Genomic DNA, 22340 nt, shown 5'->3' with positions numbered 1-22340 from the left:
AAAACAGTCCCACTTTAAAACTCTCATCCTGTTATCACATCAAGTTTAGAATTTGTTGCAGATTATTTGTGTTAACAAAGTACTTTTATTTAATAGTCATTGTTGAATTTTGTAAACTTCCACTTAGTACTTCTAACTTCTGCCATAATTTTATCTAGTAATGTGAGACACTGAAAAAAGTTTTCAATTTTACAACTAGCCAAAACTAAATGATAGACAGAAATTCTCTTTTTCTAATCCTTTCTAGACACAACAAAATAATATCTCTCTCTCAAAGATGGCATGAAAGATTCATATTCACCAAATGGTTTGTACTAGATGTGAGGCGCTCAGCCCAACTAAGTGCTTCTATTCGTTCGGCTGGTGGGAGAGGGATTTTATTTTGTCAGGAGAAAACATGAAGAATTATAAGGTAGGTGTATGTGGAATGTATTTGAGAAATTGGGCTTCGGTAATCCTGTTTTACAAGCTATAAGAATCTGAATGCTATTGCCTCAAGAGTTTTTTTTTTTTTTTTTTTTACTGAATGTTGTAAAACTATTTATTTTACTGATTGTAATAGTTTTTAAAATGTTACAACAAATCTTTTATAAAATAATGTGCTAAAAACATAAATATGCATGTTTAATGAAAAACATGTTGAATTTTTTTCTTAAAAATGTCGAAGATAAATGAGTTACTTTTTCCAAATGTATGTTGATATTTATCATCCAAAATGAGCATCAAAGTGACATCACAATCACATAAAAATCATAAAAAACAAAAACACTAAAGTAATAATAGTATCTAATTTATGTTAAACATAATTTTAAGATGACTGAATTCAAAGGCAGAATTTGACACGTGCAGTTACAGAAGTTATATATAGGGAAACCATGACTTTTCATTGAGATCAAATGATTATTCTTCTAAATTAATTTTTCTTATTTTGATTAACAAATTTTTTCTTGAATTTACAAAATGAGAAATGATGATTATTAAGGTGTTAGCTTCATGAGCAGAAGAATACTTTTACAAATAGTTTGATAATGCTAGGTTTATATCCCTATTATCATATAATTAAATAGAAAATCAATTATTTCTCATATTGGCTTGAGTTTATATTTTGAAAAACTGCAGTTAACATAATCTCTAGGTATTATCATGATAATACTATTGCAAAATAGTTGAATTCAACATTGAAGATAAAATTGTTTCTATAATGACTACATGAATACACATTTTAGTAAAGCATATTGTCATTTCAGAAGCAATGATCATACCAAGTTAAGAAACCTATAGAACAAAAAATACTTGAAATTGATTGTGGTAAATATATAACACATAATTGTATTCAAATAAACTTTAATATTCTACCAATTAAAATTGAAGTGTAAAGCTGTCAAAAGTTTAAAAAGCCAATATTTATATTTAAAAAAATTGAAGTACAATAGTTTGTGAGAGTTATGATACAAAATTTTATAAGTAAATAATCATTAAGATAGTATATGATTTGTTGCTCCACGGCTATTTCTCAGATTACAGAAAAGTATAAACATTTGAAAAACTACTTTGAAAATTCACCTAAATATCATATAGTGGCACTGATCCCCTTTGGACCTATTTAGGTTCCCTTTGGGACTTCATTATTTTATGTATTAGGTACATTTTATTCAAATATTAGATTTAACTTTTGGTATTATTAATCCCGGATTTCTTTACTTTCGAGTATTGAGATTTCAAAGTAGTTGATTACAGGGATGCTGATATTGCTCTGATTTAATTGCAGTCCCATAGACTTCTAGATGACTCTTGGGTTTTTATGGGTTCTAATTCTAACATTAATGGCAAGAATTTAAGATTTTTCTGTAAAACCACAGGCAGAATTTATTTATCTCTTTGCAGAAGAGTCTTCCATATGTTTATATTTTAATTTTTCTCCTTTTCTCTCAGTAAAATAATTTTTAAGCATAGATCAATTCTCTTTACACAGTCCTTTCATACAAAGGAAGTTTTATTCATAAATATATAAGCAAATTTCTGTGTCTTGGTCGATAAACTAGATTTCCTCAACTAATACCTCAATGACTGACTGAGTGATTTTCAAACATGCCCCACTCAAGGACTAGAACACTATAGCATATGCACACTGCCCTAAAGAGCCTCAAAGAATAGCAATTAGATAGAGTTGAGGGTGATCCAACTAAAGTATCTGACACTCACTTATCTGTAATGTTCCTCGTGTATTCATCTGGAACCTATCTGTTTAGTCAGTGAAGGCTGGACTGTAATTAATAATATATGAATTATAGTGTTTTCCTTTTGAAAACAGTAAGATAGAAAATGTTCCCTGACTCCATGAAGCCTCAGTCATCTACATCTGCTGGAATATTCATGCTGAACTGCACAATAGTCCTGGATATTTCTCTTATGCAGCATGTTCTCTCACTGTCTCTGAGACAGTGAATGATGCACATTAAAGAATAAATGCAAACAGGCTTTCTCGTTCATTCATTCACTTAGTCATGTAGCCAATAAGACTTTATAAAGCACCTGAAAATGCTATTCACTGTGCTAGAGCTAAGGATATTGAATAAGACAAACTTTTCTACCCTCTTTATTTAGTGAATAGAGTAAATAAATTAGTAAATTCCTATAACAGAAAAGCTCGAAGAGTTACAAGAGAGAATGAAAACTTCTGGGCATACATTTGTGTTTTATCTAGTCACCTATCCAATGCTGACTGATGAGAGAAAGACTCTGGCAAGGTGAAATTCAAACTGAGAACCTGGTGGAACAAGGCATGCCATAGCAGAAGAATGTTCTAGCAAATAAATGGATTTGTGCAAAGGCCCTGAGGCTGAAAAGACTTTGGAATTTTTAAATAACTACAAAATCTCTGTTAGGCTGAGACATGATGAACAAAGTGAGTTTGTGACATAAGATAAAGCCAGAGAGTAAAGCAAGGACCATATGAAGATTCTATAAGCAAAAGTAAAGGTAATGTGATGTGTAAGCAGGGAAGTCTGTGAAACCGTTTATGTTTTTAAAACATTTCTTATTACTGTGTGAAGAATAAATTGGGAAAGAGCACAGACGGGGAGCAGGATAGATACTTAACAGCATGAGGCCAATAGAGTGGCATATTCCATCCACCTAATAATGAAAAAATAATCTAATCTCTCTATATAAAACAAAACTGAGAATCTTCTTTAGTATATTTATTTATATTATATTTAGAGATATGAGTGATCAGTTACATATTTATATATCAAGTAATATATTAAATTGAAAATAATTCACCTTTCACATTTTTACTTACTTATATAAAGAAATCTTTGTCACAATATGAACATTGGATATACAAGCTGTGTTTTTTTCTCTATTACAAAAACTTTGTAAATCAAACATATCTGATTTATATCGATTTTGAATTTAGCACTGAGAGAAAACACTTACATGTTCTGTAATATTGTTAAGCATCACAAATAAAATTATAAGATAAATTGTTTTTTGTTTTTTTTTTTTTTAGTTGGAAATTAGATGACTCATCATGTAGGAAAATGACTCCAGATGATTGGGTAGTTTATAACTTGAATTGTAAGTTAGGCATTATAATGTGTTTCCTGTCACAAAATGTGGTTTAGCATTAGATTATGTATTCTTATCTTGAGCTCAATTAAGCAACAAAGTGCTGAGTTCACTTAGTGAATAAAATTCAAGAAACAGCAGCTGAATTTTTCCCAAATTATGGTGTTTTTTGTTTGTTTGTTTGTTTTTACTGTGCTGTATTTCTATCATGTACAAAACATTCAATTTCGTAACCTGCTCATTATAAACCACGTAGCCCTGAAGTTCTCCCATTTTTACAATTATACACTCCTTTGAATTGTATTTTACAAGCTCTATTTTATTCTAAAGTAAAAGGTTGATAATAGACATGGGTAGTCATGAAAACATGCCTTCCTGAAGGAAACAAGGTCCAGGGAAAACAGAGAGCTTTAATTAAAAATAATTAAATCTATTGAGCCCTAAATCTCTGAATCAGGTTGACACGAGAATGTGTAGTATTTATGTACTGTTGATTTTGAAAGAAGGTATTGTTTTCTTAGAAATTTGTGTATATAGCTACCCAATGGTTTTATAGGCAAATGTCTTCCTTCATGAACAGTCATCAATATTTAATCACCCTCATTGTATGCTAAGTGCACTAGATACAGTGTAGTTGGGAAATGTCCAAAAGAATTGACCTAGCACATGACTTCAAACATTTTTACTTTTGTAGAAATGGTAACTTTTTGCACATATACAATATCGATGTATGTAATTATTTGTTTGCTACTTTCTTTCTCATTAAGTTATAAGCCCCATGAAAGCAGTGGATATGATTCTTTTTATAGACCACTGAAACCCCAGATCAAAGCATTATGCTTGACACAAAATGGACATCACGAAATGATCTGGATGCTTAAGAAAAGGAATATGGAGAATCTAAAGTGAAAAGAACATTTAAAAAATACATTTTAGAAAGCATAGTGTAGAAACACATGGGCTACTAAGAAATCAGTTAATGGGGTTGTTATTTAAAATATGAAATGATAATAAATGCAGATAAAAATTCTTTATTACAGAAACAAAGGCTATAGTATAGAACCAATTTTTTAGTTCAAACTATCATGGAACCAAAACAATGTGAGATACACAAAGAGATAAATATATCAACCAATACAGGTAGACACTTAAAAAATAAGAAAATAATATATTAACAGAACATTAAAAAAATCCAAATAATACTGGGGTAATATTTTATATAGATTTCAGTGAAGAAAAAGGGAAAATTACTCCTAACATCCTAATGTAAGGCATATGTGCTTAGATTAGAAATGTATGTCATATACACTCTAGAACTCAATTAAGACATTCATCTCCATGCATGTGTGTTCAAATGTCTCTACTTAAGGAATTTCTTCAATTATTGTTCATATAGACATTTAGCACAAATTAAAGTTTGCCACTGATATTCTTGGACCTACGGTAGGTAATAGTACATACTATCAGCAATATCAGCAACATTCCAGACTTCAATGAATAGTGACCTTCAACCACAGAAGCTCTTCATAGTACATGGAGTTCTGTGTGCCTTACAGCTGACTAAAAGCAGTAAAATAATGAGAGAAGTAATTTGACTGAGTATCAACAACAGATGAAGTAATAATGATGGTTAGGTTATCTTTGAGTTGGCACTGTGTTGTCAGATGCATCCCTCACCAGTTTGGTTATTTGGGGAAAAAAAATAAGAAAAATGTTCTCGGCTAAATAATGGACCCCATGTCCTAATGTCTCCTAATCACTGGTACCTGCAAATATGTTACTTTACATGGCAAAAAGGGGCTCTGTAGATGTGATTACATTACAAATTTTGCTGTAGGGAGATTTTTCAGAATTACCTGGTGAACTCAACCATAATCATTAGAGTCCTTATGAGAGAGGGTTAGAAGGGTCATAATAGAATCAGAAGATGATCTGTGATGACAAAAACAGAGATCAGAGTGAGAGAGACATTTGAAGTTGTTACACTGTGCACTTTGAAGATTAAGAAGGAATTAAAAGTTGAAGATTGTAGGTGGCTAATATAAGCTGGAAAATACAAGAAAACAGGTTCTCCTTCAGAGCCCCCAGAAGAAATGAAGCTATGCTGACACATTTTGGACTTCAGACCTCCAGAATTATAAGAGGAAAAAATTGTGTGCCTGTGTGTGTTTTTAGCAACTAAGTTTATCATAATTTGTGACAGCAGCAGTAGGAAACTAATACAGGGGAAAGAGTTTCTGTAAAATTGCTGTGGAAGATACAATAGGAAAACTGATTCTAAATCATTCTATCTTCAGGGCCCAACTACCATGCCATGAGGTTTTCCAGTTAATGGACAGCAGAGCAGCAAAAATTGGGAGAACAGTTTCTCAGCTCAGAGTAAATAAAAAATACAACAAAGGTACAGGCCTACTTTTAGAACATTAAATAATCGTAAATACAAAAAAGATTGAATATAAGCTTTATAAGTGGTCAAACTGAGACCTGAACAAGGTTAGTCATTTGTTCAAAGTCATAAAATGGTATTCTCCTGACTCAGAAGAATATTTTTAATATACTATAACTTTCTCTAAAACTATTTTAAATTAGTACATTTTTATAACACGATGTATATTTTGCCAATATGAAGCATCAGAAGGATATCAAATAAATGAATTATCTTAATGAGCATTAGCTAGAAAGAGTATATTGTGGGGGATGAACTTTGAATTACTAGCAAGTGTAATACAAAGAGAATGATGGTCCTACTCTGAATGACATCATTAAGTTTATGTGGAAGTACTCAGGTAATATTTTTTTTGTTTAAATTTTCTAAGATTTAATTATGAAAATTGTCTCAATCCATGAATGTTTTCTATACTGTAGCTCTGCCATTCCTCAGCCCATTTCTTGTCTCCTGGAACTCCAGAGAGGGTCTAAATCAGGCTGGTTGCCACCCAATCCATTTGCTCAGAGTCTAACATGCCAAAGAACATAAGACATCACACTTTCCTGTAACTTTGCTCTTAGTATCTGATAAAGAGCAAAACCAGGGCCCTCCAAATTGGTGCCATGATCTGAGGGTCTATGTGGCTTGTAAACTTATGAACAGGAGAAAGGGACCAAAACATTTTCCTTGCACAGCTTGAATTATGTTTATTTTAGGGATGCAAGAAGAGCCAATGTATATTACGTTTACTTTAATATCTGGAACTACAAAACTATATTTATTCATTTAATCAATAAATATTTATTGGCCAAACCCAATATCAATAGCCTGTACAATATGATAATCAAAACAGACATGGTCCCTCACCTCCTGTAGCTTTCACTCTAAGATGGGAGACAGTTAAGAAACAGGTGAGTGGACACATAAATACATAGTGACAAGTTAGGAAAACAACTGAGAAAAATGTTAGGAAGGAATGGATGGGGTTGGAGGCCCCATCTAGCTTGGATGATCAGAAAGAACTACTCTGAGAGAAAGATATTGAGTCGATATCTAAGATGGAAAGAAGAAACAAGTAGTCAGAATGTCAAGTAAGATATTTCATACAAAGGGACTAACATCTACAAAGGCCTGGAGAGGAAGGAGATAGGCATAGTAAAGGATCTGTGTGACAGAAGAAAGAGTGAAAAATTATATGAGCAAAGACCAGAGAGTGGGAGAGGTAAGTTCCTAAGGGACTATTGGAGGAAAAGAAAATCAATTGAGATATATTCTAAATTCAACATTGGTCTAAACAATACAAATTAATAGAATTATGAGTATCATGAAGGAACTGAAAGAAGTAGATGGAGAGAGGCGAAAGAGCAAAAAAATAAAAAAGGAAGGATCTGGGCAGTAGAATGTTAGAGATAGGTCTTATAAGCCATGTTCACATTTTTCTCTCAAACTAAGAGCAATGGAAAGACATAGAAAGGATTTGAGAAGTGAAGTGACACAATCAGGTATGTATTTTTAAACGTTAACTTTGGCTCTGGAAGAGGTGGTATTAAAATTCTAGGTGAGAGGGTGAGAAACTAGTGTTTTAACTGAGGTGTTGGCCATGGGGACAGACAAAAGTTAGAGGAGTAAGGTGAAAAAGAATTAGTGTCAGAGTTTCTTGCATGAGTAATTGAGAGAATGTTACATGTCTAAAAGGTTGAAATGTGCAAGAAAACAAGTCAAATGAATACAAGTTTAAATCTTTGGATAGTGCCTGAGAGCTATCCAAAAAGATGTATCAAGTTAAATACACATGTCTAATTGGCAAATATAATTTAGTGAAATCTCAAAAGATAAAGAAAAAAAAGGAAGTTGAAACTACACTTTGGATTTAGATATGCCACAAAGAAAATATAGAATTAAACAAAAGCAGGATTTAGATCCAGGCCCTGGGACCCACAGTGTTTAATATTTTCATAGATGAAACATTAGAATAAGTGAAACCCCAAAATGACACCCAGAAGAGCTGCTATTGGAGTATGAGAAAATGTCAGAAAGTGTAAGTTCTTAGAACTCCAAATGAGAAAAAAAAATGTTGTAAGCAGAAATGTGTGGTCAACAGAGTTAACTGCTGCTGAGGAAAATTTTAATTGAATAGGAGAATTTAGAGAAAATAAGAGAAAGAAGTATTAAGATTTTAGATGGATTTAAAAAAAGCATATATAAAAGCATAATGATATTTAATGACTACAGTCCTCTGTATGGTTATAGCATATGGGATGGTAAAATAGGACTAGAGGAAAGAAAAACTGGAAAATGAGCTGGAGATATAGCTAGGAGCTCATGTGCTGATATGGTGGCTTTTCTAAATTTCAAATATGATAAAACTGTTAAAGTTGGAATGTGTGACAATCATATTTATATTTTAGAAAGTCTGCTCTGATTATTTTGATAGCATTTTGGAAAATTATCTGCAGTGAGAAAGGGGAGTTCTAAGCCAATTTTTGTAAATCAGGTGAGTAGTTAAAATGGCACAAAATAAGTCAAATGTGAGGAAATAAGAGGAGAGCTCAGATTAAAGAGTTGACATTTCTGGATGTGTCGAAGGACTAGATGGAAAGACTAAGGCATAGGTTAACATTTATGAAAGACTTAAATCATTTATGAAAATGACGAAAGAAAAAGAAGATAAGGCATAGGAATCAGGGCTGTCAAGTATGTGTCTTGCATCTTTAACTTGGTAGAGCATCACCACTCACCAAGATGGGAAAGTAGAGGAAAATACTGTTCACTCATTTATTGAGCCGCCACTGTGTTTTTTGAGCTGCCACAATGTTCAAGGTACTGGGGATACAATAGTGAATAAAACAGATAAAATTGCTAACCTCATGTTTACATATGACAGGCAAGAAGAGAAGTATCATTTTGTTTGTCTTGAATTGGTAAAATAATGTCTTATTTTGGTAAAATCTCGAATAAATGTCTCTTTGAGAGAGATTTGGAGATGGAGGATTTCCCTTACACAGTTCAAAATTTTGCCATGCCATTTTTTGTGGAATAATTGCAAGGAAATCAACTTAAAACAAGTTGTTAACAAATGAAGAGAAAAAAAAAAACTGCAGTTATTATATGGAATAATCCAAATATATTATAGCTACAACTGAAATAATATCTGCCTTAAATATACATTGGATTCCATCTGCCTTGTCTACCTACACAAACAGGCAAATGACCAATAATGATGAACCTGAGATACTCCAGCTTCATTCATGACGTTCATGAAGGAACATACTTCAACTATAAGCTCTCCCCCATTGCATTTCACTATCATCCTGGTTATTGATATTTATCTTAGTCTCTCATTTTATTTCTGGTTCTGTCCATAAGGCATTGTGTTGACATTTTCTTTCTCTTTCATTCTCATTGTTTTGCCTCTTACACAGTTTGAATCAGTTTCACCGTTTCAGCTCTTACTGTTTTACAATGTCCTATTATTTTCTTTTTAAGACCAAACCTCAAGAATTCCAAGTTCCATTGTCTTTAATCCTTAGCTAAGGAGACTTCAGGCAAGTAGTGTCTATATAAATCACTAAACACATTTTCTTCTTAACTCCAGCACTGGTCAAATATTTATTAGCATGGTTGGTTTCATTTGACATCCCTAACTGAGTCATGATAAAGAGAATTTGGAAAGAGACCAAAGAGGAGTAATAAAAATGATTAACAACTGGAGAAATGAGACCTAGGAGAAAAGGCTAAAGAAACGGGGGTTAGTAACACCTAGAGACATGAATGTTAGAGCGAGGGGCAGAGACTTAAGCACTATAAATAGTGAAGAGGCTCTTGTAGTGATGGAGAGCAAATGTTCTTTCTAGGAAGTAACAATGGGGATAGAATTTATAGCAAGGTGTTTGGCCTAGGAAAGGACATCTTGATTTAATGGATTGTGAGAGTTAGTTCTCTTCTTTGTAATTTCTTAGTGAGGCTATGATCTTTTTCTCATCAAGGGCATACATCTTTATTGACAATTTTCCCACAATGTGGAAGTAAAGATATCTAAAATATTGGAAACTCTAAGAGCATATTATAAAAGATTTTCATAGCCTAGGTATCTATAAATACATATAGTATTTCACTAAATAGAAGTGGTTAGACAATTGGTATGGGGAAGAAAATATTCTCTCAATAAAAAATAATGTTTGACCATTTTTATTTTAAATTTCTTGGGCTTCAAATCATCTTGAAGCTATTACTACACTAGGAAGACCATGAACTTTATGATTTTTAAAATGTCTCTCATGCATTCTTAACCTTAGGGAAAAATTCACTTGGTATCACATAGCAGAATGTTTGAAAGGAGGCAACAAAGGACACTAGAAACCTAAGAAGTGTCTTTTTCCTTCTATGAGATAGTGAAACTACATTTGACACTTTTTTTTTTTTTGTCTTGATCATTGGTTTAAAATGTAGGAGTTTTTGTTGTATTTAGTGTCTACATTAAAAGAAAACATATCATTATGTTTGCAATCTCAGGTACTGTCTTAGTACCACATATTTTAAATACCTAAGCCGCCATTTGTGCATTTAGAAGCACAGGATAATATATCAAATATTTCACTTACTGATTTTGAAACTTACTATTTATTCTCTATTCAATGTATTCATGTATATTGGTGCAATTTCTAAACACAGAATTATAGCTATTTCAAGTTTTTGTAGCAGATCAATTAATATCTTTATTTTCTTTATAACATATTCTATAGGGTCATTATATTAATTTTATGATACCAAGCTATACATTCAAAGTAACAAAACAATACCGAAAGAAATACCATGCAAAATTATTCACAAAAATTCTGTACGATAATGTTACCAGTATATTTTTGTAGTGTTACTACCATGTAGCAAAACTGGCATTAATCTGTTAAGACTGTTAGTCTAGTTACACAAAAGTTCTACCACTGAAGTGTAAGAAACAAGTAAGAATCTTTTCCCTTTTAAGGATTTAACAAAAATGTTAATAAAATGTAATTTTATAAATCACTCCAATGCTTAACAATATCATATTCAGAGAAAAATTCTCCCCAATATTGCAAATGAAAAATGGCAAGACCCGTTGACCAATTCAAAGAGTTTTTCAAATAAATTCTTGATGAATATTGTTAAATGAATCCTTGGTATTCACATACATTTTCCTCAGATGGTAAAATGCCTGATTTTTTAGTTACACTTTTTGATATGAGTATTCAGTTGTTAAGTGTAGTTCTCTTAGAAGCTCTCAGATTCTTTATGTTCTTTATGAACAGACTTAAGTAAGAGAATAATAAGAAGAAAACTAAGGAGACGTTAAATTCATTGGAAAAATGTGTATTAAGTGCTTAATATGTAATTACTGAGTTAGTTGATGAGAGTAAAACAATGAAAAGAAAAATACTACTCAGGCCTTAAAAGAGTGTACACAGGTTGGGAAAATAAAGCATGCAAATTAAGCAATCTGTTAGTTACATAACATTTACTGAACACCTACTGTCTGTAAGGTATTGTAATAGAGAAATCGCTTCCATTTTCTCATTGAATCTTTATAATAACATTCAAGAATACCCAGCAACCCAGTCCTGTCACTGGGTCGATATGGGGGAAAAAACCTAAGTATAAATTGAACTTATCTAGTTAGTGAAAGGTTGCCCTTTTTTTCTCTTCGCTAATTTTTGATGATTTTTATTACTTAATTAATAAAGGAGACTGTATGATCTTCTAAGGAGAGCCCAGGCACTGTGCTCAAATCTCTGCTTGAAAACCAGGTCTGCTAATTATTGGCTTTATGATCTTGCAAAAAATTTAGGTTTTTCCCCCCGTATCTGCCCCGTATCTGACGGGACTGGGTTGCTGGGTATTCTTGAATGTTCCTTCCATTTCTGGAATTTAGATATTCTACACGTCTATGATTTTCATATGGACTGGACTGATTGATGTGGTATTTCTTGAGGAGGCAGAGCCAAGCTGATTTTTGAAGCATAGCAGGTACTAGAACTGGGTGAAGAAAGGCCATGGCAGTTCTGTGTGGTTCGGGTGGGGAAAGAATACAACTTCAGCAGCAAGAAGGGGCAGGGAGAGGTACACTTAACTTGGTTAGCATGTATTTATTGGAGCAGGAGCTGATATAGTTAGCTAGTAATGTGCAGTCACAGTTAGGAAAACTTTGAAAGCAAAGATGAGGAGTCCTAAAATCAAGCTAAAAATATGAATAAGGTGTTTGGTATTCATGTAGTGATCAATAGATATTATAGGCTTCAAAAGCAGTCTACAGGAAAATAGAGAATATTTGGGCCAATTATTCTTGTTGAGAGCATGCTAAATTGAGTAGAAGGAAGAAGAGGAATGAGTATAAGATCCTTATATTTCATGTACAGAAATCAATAGTACCTCAGGGTTATTCCTCAGAAATCCCTTCTCTGCATTCTGATATAGTTGTGTGTTTATATCTTGCTCAATTTACACACATACACACACACACACACACACACACACACACACACACACACACACACACACACACACATAAACATAACTGACTTTTCTCCCAGATTCTATTTCTGAAATTTTTTTGTCTAAGTCAGATGTGATATCTAACTCATATTTATTGTTCATGCCTCCCAAACTCCCCAATTGCTTCAGATCACTATGTTTTCAATGGTCCCTTTCACTGTTGATACTGTCTTTTCTTTAGCCTTCTTCACACACCTTCAGGTGATATGTAAACTTAACCCACCTAGTCACTATGAAAAGTCTAACCTCTGGTGTATTCACAATTGCCTTCTATTAATCATGCTTTGCTCTTTATTCTCATTGACAGAGATCCTTGAATAAATAGTTGTGATTGTAACTATGCCTAATCATGTGCCATCCTAATAGGTGTGCCATTTCAAACTGACAATTGATGATGATAGGAGGCAATTGAATATTTTCCAATACTAAGATCAATGGATGTCATGTCTTAACCATAACATACATACGATTACCTCATATTTAAATACAATTGTTTGAGAACTTCTTATTTTAAATTTGACAATTTGCAAGTTATATGTCACATGTATCTAAGAAAAATAGTTGTTGAATGCAGTTTTGTATTTTATATGCATTTAAGAAAAATACTTTATTAGCTACAAATATTTGACATGAAATCTTGCTTTGCATAGATGAATTTTCTTAAAACTATGTCTTTTTTTATTATTATTTTCCTAGATTTTTAAAGTAGGGTGTAGGATTCTTAGATAATGACAATAGCATGCCACTCTCAATAAACTGCTTTTAAAGGAGATGAGCTCTCTTTTCTCTCTTGAGATACTCATAACATAATGCAAAAGGTGTCAAAAATAATTAAGATGAATGGTTTTCTATCCAACAAAATAAAATTTATCTTTTGGAATTTTGACATTTTTCCTATGCTGTGCATAATTCTAACAAGAGCAAATCAAGTGTGCATCTGCTCAATGAGAGTGGAAAGAATCTTTTATATGGCATTTAGAATAATTAGTTGGTAGAATAATGTAAGGATTTTAAATCATTAACAGCCCCTGTGTTCCAACTGTTATACAAACAAGGTTAGAGCTTATGGCCCTAGATACTGACAATTTAATAATCTTACTAAATGCAAAGAATTTCTGTCACTTTCATGAGTACAAAACTAAATTCCTCTGAAAAATAATGTTGTTGAGTAACAAGAAAAAATTTTATAATTTACATTATGCACTTCATCTACTTAGGAGCTGAGGAAATCATACATATCTCTAGCAGCTTCAATAAAAATGACCTAGATACTTCCAGAGAATAAATTATTCTATTGACTGGAATTAGTTCTATTATCAATATTTTATTTATTGATTCGTTTTCTGAAAATGGTTCCCTGTAACCAGAGTTTCCTAAGATTTAGATTTAGCCATATCATTTACTCATTCATCCAAATGTCCAAAAAAATTAGTTGTTATACATAACTGCATTTTTTCAAAGGGTACGTGATGGCATGTGTTAAATATAGGAGTACTATCTTGATGATTACAAAGTTGATGATTTTTTTACTCATTTTCAAAATGCATCATTAATGCCCTCATGTACTGAAAAGTTGATAATAATATCTGAAAAGTTTGCATGTCCATGAAACTATTCTAAACCTGTGGTATCACACTAGTCTGATGTTATTCCACCTTCTCCAAAAATCTAACAATATGTCCCCGAGGACATATCCTGAGCTAAATCCTGAGAAGGCAATGTTTTTCAGCCAAGCAGTTAAGGCAGCCAGATTGTTCTCTGATTTTCTGAATTTCATTTCAAACGATCTCAGGTGTCATTTATAGAAATTACTTTCTCAATTTCAAGGAAAAAATGTTAAGTTTCTATCAGTATAGGAAATTGTACCTGGAGTGTCCACCAAATATAACTAATCTTTGACATAGAGCCCCTGATTTATTTTCCCCCAATTGATGAGACTACTCTAATTAGACACATGAACTCACCCAACACTGTCAGCCTATGTAATACATGAGTATAGTCAGAAGAGACATCAAGCCAAGGCCCTGACAGGGTGGTAACTATACTCTTTCAGCTTTCTGGGATCATACCAAATCTTTGTTATAAATGATACAATAGTGTGGGTTTGAGCCCCGATTACTACATAGAGAATGTAAGTGATGTCAGCAGCATGACTAATAGTGAAAAGTAATTGAATTTCACTTTCTGATTTCATTGTAAAATAATATAAAATATCATATAGTAGTGTAAAAAACACTCTTACTAATATGTTGTTCTTTATCATAGCAAGTGTTTTAACAATTAACAATAGGTGTACTGCAGAGTTTGATGTCAAATTTGAGTTGGGTACCAGTTACTAATTAGCTATGTGACCTTGGGAAACATATTATTTTCTCTTCTCATTTTCTTGGTTTAACTATGTCAGAGTGATGGAAGGATGACATGGCCTAATGCTTGTAAAGTGCTCTAACACAATGCCTGGCATTTCTGAGGCTCTCAGCTAATCTTAGCTAGTATCATCATTATATACATTAGATCTTCTTCATAATTGACTTTTGAAGCCTTCTATCTTCTGGCCTATAATTCTCCATTCCTGGTATATACTGCTTCAAATTTCTGAGACTTTTAGGGCAGAAGGATTTTGTTATTATTAAATTTGTCACAAGAGTGATACAATAAATATAATTAAATTCATCTCCTGCACTATACAGGAATGTATAACATATTAACAAAAATTGATTGGTCTAGAACAGTGTAAGCATACTTTTTCTGTAAAAGTCCTGATAGTAAAAACATTCAGGTTTTGTGCCACACAGTCTCTGTTGCAACTATAGAAACCTGATATTGCAATTCAAGTGTAGCCATAGACTGTATACATGAATGAGAATGATCGCATTGGGCTTACAGGCAGTAGTTTGCAAATCCCTGGCTGAGAAAATAACCTGAGGAATGAAAGAAAAATTGTTAAAATTGAGTAATGATCCAAATATTTTATAAGTAAGATAATTGCAACAATAGTCACCTTAACAGAATAAGGTAAAATAGCAGATCTTCATTTTTCAAAAAAAAGCTTTATTACCAATCAGATTTTTGAGGAAAACAAAAATACATCCTAGGTATTTCAACCAAGAAAAGACTCATACAGGAAATTAGACAGTTTGAAAGGGCTTGGGAAGTGAAAATCAGGGTAAAGGGCCACTGACTTTCTAGCAACCCAGGAACAAGAGACTCATAGAAGATAACCGTCAGTGATCTCAGCTGGCTTAGACTTCTAAGAAACAGATGTACAGGAGGATATCAGGGAGCCAAGACGAGAACCTCTTGTCTGCCTTCTGCTGAAATTCACATACCTAGCAGTGATACAGCAGTTGTTTAATTCTTTTCTACTGCTGCCTTTCACATCTTAAAAAAAAGACTTTCCATTAGTAGAATCTAAGCCAGATATCTGCTGCTAAAAGAGTCTGGGAAATTTAATTTCTATGATTCTTATTCCTGAGACACAGATCTTAGAAAATAAAAATGTTGTGGAGTAGAAATAGGTAATAGCAAGCTCAATGTAACCATAGGTAAAGTGAAGACAATGGATTTTAAAGGTAATATTTGCTTTGGAACTGATAAGATAATGTCTTGAGAATTTGAAACCAGACTGTATAAATATTAAAAGTTATTCCAAGTTAGGTAATAGCAAGATGAAATTGTAGTTGAGGATAATACACTTATTTTTACTGAAAGCTAAGAGTATATTTGTCATCACCAGGTAGAACCAATTTTATTTTATACTTGAAATGTTCATTTTTATGAGGAAGATGAATAAACCTCTTTAAAAGAATTACTCCATGTAATAGCCAATAAGAGATTTTTCAAATTAAAAAAAAAAAAAAACTACAACAACAACTAAAATGTAGCTTAAGAGATCAATATATTAAAGAGTGTTTGGGGAGAAGAAGAATGTAGGATTAGTAATCTATTTGGAGATGATCCCAGGAAGCTAAAGTGAGTCAGAGAGGAAGATGAATATGCAATATAAGAGTGCATTTTCAGTTTCACTGCTGTGGGCAACAGGGCCAGACTGTCAAACAGCCTGATGTGTACAGCGTGTTTTGCAAAACTGTCTGCTTGAAAGACTAATTAATCAATAGGATCTCATCTCCCACTGGTTGAGGGCACTCCCAAGAGCATTAACTCCAGAATCCCCAGAGTAAAGTGCATTTGGGCCAAATAACCATGGCACTGGGGAAGGGGCAGAGGCAGAAAGATAGTGTGTCAGATCTCATGCTGTAAATATGAGATAAGCTTGACTTGCATAGAACTGTCCACCATTGTTACTATTGAAATCAGAGGTGAACCAAGGAGATCTGGTTCATAAACAGAGGAGGATGCTACTACTACTTCTTACACTTCTCTAATTCATTCATGGGGAAATACTTCCTATACCTTCTTGAGGTAGCATTGTAGAGGCCTCCTTCAAGGGTCTCTCCTTCAATCATCAATTTCTAGATCTGAAACTGGTTCATAGCTGAAGAAACACGATTATACACTAAAGTATTTGACAGTTAATTTTGTCAATTAATAGATCACAAGTAATATTTCAGTGTAGTTTAAATTTTATTTTTCCTACTGTGTGTAGAATTCAGAAAATTTTCATACGTTTAAAAACATAGCTAATTTTATAACATGTTTCTGTGAATTGTTTATTTGTGGGTTTTGCCCATTTTTTGTCTATCAGGCTTTTGGATTATTTTTGTCACCAAATTATATAAATTCTTTCTAAATTAGAGAGAGTACCACTTTGTAATCTATATAGCAAATATATTCTCTTAGTTTGTCATCTTTCTTTTGACTTTGTTGTTACAATACAAATACTTAAAATAAGAGTATTAAATTTATCAGCCTCTTTATTGTATTTGAATTTTGAGACATAGTTTTAAAAGTTTTCCCAATATATTTAATAGTATTTATGCACTTGATCTCTCTCAAACTAAGAGTAGTAAAATCTATTTTTAATGTATTCTATCACTTCCTCACTGTGTTTCCAGTAGTGTCTGTTTATAGGGAGAATTCTTTTTTTATTTGATCCATAGATCTTCAATATCATTATATATTCACTGTAAAGTACGGCCTTTCACCTGATAAAATCTTTCTCTTTCATTTATTTTGGCCTCAATTCTGTCTTGTTTGATAATAAAATTACAATCTTTGTTTGTTTTATTATTTCCATTTGCCTGGATACTTTTGCCTACAGACCAACATCTCTGGCCTGGATTCCTTTAATAGTGCCCTAAGTGGTCTTTCATGTGCCACCATTTGCCCCTACAGATTTTTTTCTCAACATAGTATAGCTAGAGCAAGTTTGTACAAAGTTGTCATAGTGTCATTCCTCTGTTCAAAGGTGTGCAATGGTTCCTCACATCACTAGGAATAAAACTCAACTTCCTGAAAATGGCCTGCAATGTCATAAATGCTCTCAATCCCACTCTCTGGCATCTTCTTTCACCCTTTGCTTTCCCTACTCCATTCACACCAGCCTGATTCTGTTCTTTGGAATTCCCAGCCACACTCTCACATCAAAGTCTTTACACTGGCTATTCGTTCCAGATGGGACATCTCTCAAATATCTAAATGGCCAACTTCCTTGATATCTTTAGGTTTTTTCTCAAATATGAAACTAAAAGCCTTCCCTGGTCACTTTATTTAAAACTGAAACACAATCTCAATCCTTCCTACTGTGCTCTACATTTACTATGTTTGTTGTTACAGTGACTTCCCCCACCAGAATGTAATTTATTCACTAATGTATCCTAAGAATTTAACATGATGCCAGCATGTAGTAGAGCCTTATTAAATATGTGTTGAATGAAGGTTTTTCCTTTCTCTATCCAATCTCGCAATGTGAGGATACATTTTCTTCAGTGTATGAATTGAATCTCAGAGTGATCTTTTAAAGCATAATTGAATCACATTATTTCCTTCAGTTAAAACCTTTTAGTGACTTGCCATTACCTTCAAATGAAACTTAAAATCCCCTCATCAGAAGAGCAAGCTCTTCATGCTGTATCCCCAAACTCTCTAATTCAATTCCCATCTCACATCCTGAATTCTAGTCATGATAAATTGCTTATATTTTCCCAAATATACTATGTTTGCTCACAACTCTGTGTCCCTGCCCTCAGGTAAGGTGGCCATATAATTTATCGTCCAAACCAGGACACTGCTGAGAGTTAAAGTGGTTTTTATTAATAATTCTAAAATGGGACCATCCCAGACTAACAGGAATGAATGATTGGTCATTTTATCTTTAGGCTTTCTGCCTGAAATGTCCTTCTTAATTTCTTTGCCTGATTCTGTCAGAACATCTCTCATGTTTCAGTCCCTGTTTCACATCCTCAAGTAAGCCTTTTTATATCCTTGTCCTAGACCTGATATCCTTCCTCCATAACTGATAATGCCAATCATGCTCTTATCCTAATCACCATTCTTAGCTGGGTGCCCATAAGACTGGGAGGGTGCGCCCGAAATGCAAGAACCATTCTATTTATGCCTCTGTCCCTGGCACTAGATATGTTGCATGTCAAATAATAGATAACAATGACATAATATAGCAAGATGGTAAGCTCAGGAGTTGTACTTTTGAGTTGGGAAGGCAGACTAATGGGTTTAAATCATGCTTTATCAAATACTAGCTGTGTGATATTGGGCAAGTAAAGTTTGTTTGTAAAGTAGTTGTGGAGATCAAATGAGTTCATATTGAAATGAGTAGCAAAAATAAAGAACTCAGAGACCCTGAAATATTTTAGTGGCAATTCAATAAGTAAATTTATTGAATGAATAACTAATTTAAAAAAATAAATACTAATTATACTAATATTATAACTAATACTCTCACCAGACTCTAAGGTATAAAAATACTCATACACCTATTATTTACTTAATCCCTCCCTCCAAGAAACACATTAAGAAGAAATACATGTTTTGGTATTCTCAACTTACAGCAAGGAAAACTTATTCAAAGGGTTGAATGGTTTGCACAGAAATTGGGAGCTACTATGTGAATTAGTTGGAACACACTCAAGTATCTCCATACTTGACCAATGTGCTCTCTTTCTGCTTAAAATGTTTCTCCTCTCTTCTACCAATCTCCACAGTGCTTCAGAATGAGATTACAACTCAACTGTGAAGTCTTAGGCTATTCCTGTCTCCTTTCTAACCAGGTCAGGTGACCCTCCCAAGGGCAACATGGTGCCCAGCTTGTCAGCCATACTCTATCATATTCTATTGGTCTACCTGTACATAAATTGTCTCCTGTCGGGACGGTGATGTTCTCCAGGCCAAGAATTGTGTTTTAATGGGACATGCCTCTAGGAACTAAAATAGGAGCTCACTTCTATGCTCAATATATAGCAGGTGCCCAAAAATATTTGTCAATACTAAACACAACTCTAAATCTAGTGGCCTTTCCAATATTCTGTGTCTGCAGAAAATCATCCTTAGAAATTTTTGCCACAAAATGGAGAAAAATTTTCCTGTTGAAACAAACAGAAAACTGGATTTTTATAAAGAAGCATTAATTTAAAATATAATACTGGTATTTATTAAGTGTTTGCTCTGTATCAAGTACTGTGCTAAGAACATTACATAGTTTATTTTATTTTATTTTATTTTTTGACTTATAGTAACACCATGGGCTAAATACTGTTATAATTCCCATTTTCCATAGGAATAAAATATATTTAGATAATTCTTCATATTTTAAAAATGCAATCTATATTTAAATTTATTTAATGTCAGGAAAATAACTAGATGATACAAACAGGTGAGAATTAGAGTGAAATATATAATTGTGCTATTCCTATTTTCTTATTTGTAAAAGAAATGGATTTAGTTTCTACATAGTACATTACAAGAGAAATCTCTCCTCAAATTATAATGTATAGATGGTTTATTCATACAGGTGTGCTCTTCAAAATGATCTTTTATTATTTACTTCCCTAACAGCTAGTATTAAATACACTTGATTTTCTTTTTCAAAGGCACTGCTTTAATCCTTGTATGATTCTTAGTCTATTCTTAAAAATAGTTTCTATTCTACTAAAACTTTTAAATACCAAATTGTTTTTCTCTACTTTTACAATATAAAATATCTGAGTTACTAAAAATAGAGACATTCTTTTTTATATATTGAGTATTTATTTGCACAAATATTTCAGAATGGTTCATTTAATACTCTTACTATGCACAATTCTATATCTATTTATAAGTTTATATGAAATGTGTACATTTTTCAAAATACCATTAAAATTTTTGCCCCAAGTTCGTGTGGAATACTAGAATCTGCTTAGATCATCACACGTGGGCAGTTGCCAGTGATACAGAAGGCTGTGGTAATAACCTTTGCTGAGTGTCATGACTATTACTAGAAATGAATTAAATTTTCTTGCATTCCAGTGAGTTAAAAATACTTCTAAAATTTAGTTTGGATTTTACATTCGACTGTCTTTTCTTATATAGATTCAATTTACTTAGGGAGTCTTCCTAGGGCAGCAAGTTAATCCCATAATTTCCTCTTTGGGTTTTCAGGGGCTCTCTCCAGCCTTTATTTTATTCCTGCATCAATATTATAAATAATTGCAGGGCTTCTGAAAAAGGAGAATATTAAACTCTAGCTAGTATCACTATGACCTCTGTCTCTAGCTTTGGTCTTGTAGTTCTTGATTCTCAGCAGTTTGATCTTCAATATTTAGAAAACATTATTTAATTTGCAAAATCCAAAACATTTTCACAGTTTTATGAATCCTTCAGAAGTTTAGGACTAATGCTGTTGCTGCTGCAAGAATTGCTGACAATGAGAAAATGAGAAAAACAAATAAGAAACAAACTCCTTGTTCCAAAACATGAGGGAAGTGAAGATAGGAAATTATTTTTCAGATGGCTCTTGATTCTTATGTACTGTGGTTTAGGTATAAATTTATTAGGAAATTAATAAAGTTGTTTAGAAATGACATATCTTGGAACTTATGAGTATCAATTAACTAACATGCTAAATAAATTTCACAAAAGCATGAATACAAATTATGTAAAAATTAATAGATAAAAATGTGTTGTTTTTATCCTCCGAGGACATATGCATGCCCTTATTTTAAAAAAGACTTAAACCTGTGAAGTTGTGCTTGTGCGTATAATTATTTTGATTTGTTTCTCTAAAAGTCCATCTGTGGTCATTTTTAAGTAACTAGGTAGTTATGGTGATTATTATTTCTTACTTGGGAAAGGATTTATTTAAATGTCTCATCTTCCAATCTCCTTTCCACATTTCAGGGAATACTTATACAAGTATATTCAAATGTATAAAAATGACAAATCCCTGCAAAATAAGTTATTGTATTCCTATTTGACAGTAATAATGTTTAGGTAATACTGAAACTGACTTTCTCACTGTGTCTGCATGTGCTACCACTTTAACTGCTTTATTTTTACTCATTTATCAAAGCAAACAATTTTTCAGTTCTATTACATGGCTTTTAAAATGTCTATTAAAATTGACCAGTGGAATTACTGAAATGTTCAATTGTTGAGAAACCTTTGCAAAACAACTGTGGTATTTTATGAAGTATGATATCAAAGTATTTTATGAAGTGTGATATCAAATTTAAAAAGTAATTTAGTGGATTAAACTGAGTTTAATGCTGTCTCTTATAATATGACATAACATAATATAACATAACATAACATAACATAACATAACATAACATGATATAATATGAAAGATGGATTTATCTAGCCAGAAAATGGCAACCATAGGGAAAAAATAATGAGTTTTTTCTTATGAGATGTAGCCTGCACT

The 22340-nt window shown here is 32.7% G+C and overlaps 1 pseudogene; it reads right to left on the bottom strand.

Moving 5' to 3' along the window:
- Positions 1-22340, bottom strand: part of LOC105292807 — a 98153-nt pseudogene that overhangs the window by 67331 nt on the left and 8482 nt on the right.

Source organism: Pteropus vampyrus, unplaced genomic scaffold (assembly GCF_000151845.1).
Source record: "Pteropus vampyrus isolate Shadow unplaced genomic scaffold, Pvam_2.0 Scaffold64, whole genome shotgun sequence".
Lineage (NCBI taxonomy): Eukaryota > Metazoa > Chordata > Mammalia > Chiroptera > Pteropodidae > Pteropus > Pteropus vampyrus.
Note: the sequence above shows the minus strand (reverse complement) of the source record. Positions and strands in the feature narration are given on the sequence as shown.